The 1,553-nt window shown below is 36.1% G+C and overlaps 1 non-coding gene across 1 annotated transcript; it reads left to right on the forward strand.

Annotated features, from left to right (window-relative positions):
• The first annotated feature begins 639 nt into the window (after nt 1-639).
• LOC116271096 lies at nt 640-743 on the forward strand. The gene has a single exon (XR_004179542.1). It is a non-coding gene; the product is annotated as a U6 spliceosomal RNA (small nuclear RNA).
• Nucleotides 744-1,553: the final 810 nt, after the last annotated feature.

A 1,553-nucleotide genomic window follows, 5' to 3' on the forward strand; every position in this document is an offset into this window, starting at 1 on the left:
AAAATTAGCTGAGTGTGGTGGCACATGCCTATAGTCTCAGCTACACAGGAGGCTAAGGCCGGAGGAGGATCACCTGAACCTGGGGAGGTCAAGGCTGCAGTGAGCCATGATCGTGGTACTACACTCCAGCCTGGGGGACAGCATTAGACTCGATCTCAAAAATACAATACAATAAATTAAAATGAATATACTAGAAATTCATGCTCAAGCATTTGTATTGATAGGGAGTGTTTTCAAAAGGGTTTGGAGACCACTGCTGTAGGAAGACAGGTCTGAGCCTATGTATGAGATAAAAGAAGAGAAAGAACAAAAAGACGAGAGGACAGAAGACTAGTCAGTTACTTCTGCAATACAATATTTCAGGCCGATGTTAATAAGAGGCTGTATTAAGGTGGTGACATTTTGAATGGAAAGGAACAGACTCAATGGAATGAGATAATGAGAAGACAGAAGTAATAAATGTTGACAACCAATGACGCATAGAAAACAGGGGAGAGGGAAGTGTCAGTAACTGAATTGAGAGAAATACAAAGTTATTGAGGAACAAAACAATGAATTTTGTTTTAAACATGTTGAACTTTAGTGCCTTTGGGAACGTTAAGTGAAAGGACCTATGGACCAGTTGAAAAAAAGAAATTGGTGCTGGCTTCAGCAGCACATACACTAAAATTGGAATGATACAGAAATTATCACGGCCCCTGTACAGGGATGACATGCAAATTCGTGAAGCCTTTTGTGTGTGTGTGTTTTTTTTTAAAGATGACAATGGCTAAAACTTCCTTTTTAGAGTTCATATGTTTTGCAATCTAACGTCCATTACCATAAAGATAACATGCCTTCATGGAAACCAACAGCTTTGACTTCTTAAAATATGAATACCTTTTGGAGGCATCCACAACTTGCTTTTCCCCTCAGGACTTCCAACTGTAGCAGAAGACAAATAAGAGAGAGAATACAGTGGATTAATATGTGGCCATTGCTTTGGGAAACTCAGGTTCCAAACCCACTCTACCATTTTGTAGCAATGACACTCTGGAGATTTATTTAACACTTCTAAGGTTTAGTCCCCTTATTGTTAAATGATGGCATCATAACACTTATTTTATATAGTTATTGTGAGAATTAAATGAGCAAATATATGAAAAGTGCTTATGTCCTTGCCTTGTATAGTTAAGCATTAAATAAAAAATAGTTCTGATTATTGTCTATTCACTATAACTCTTGGAAAATAAATTGACCACTATATTGTCTGTGATCTTAGCCTACTGTATCCTATTCTACATATTCACATGTGTGCGCTCACACATACACCAAAAAATAAAGATCATTCACAAAGTTTTTAGTATCTGAGACCTAGACTGAGAAAGAATATTAAAATTCTCATATTTGGATCAAAATAATATCATACTTACATCTACATAGAATTTTTCAGTCACAGATATTATATACATTCATAAAGCACAACAAAAATCCACCATATTTATACTTGGTGTATTTTAGGCAGAGAGCAGAGCAAAGTGGAGAATAATATTCAAAGAAAAAAGTATACTTTC

This window comes from Papio anubis, chromosome 17, assembly GCF_008728515.1.
Source record: "Papio anubis isolate 15944 chromosome 17, Panubis1.0, whole genome shotgun sequence".
Lineage (NCBI taxonomy): Eukaryota > Metazoa > Chordata > Mammalia > Primates > Cercopithecidae > Papio > Papio anubis.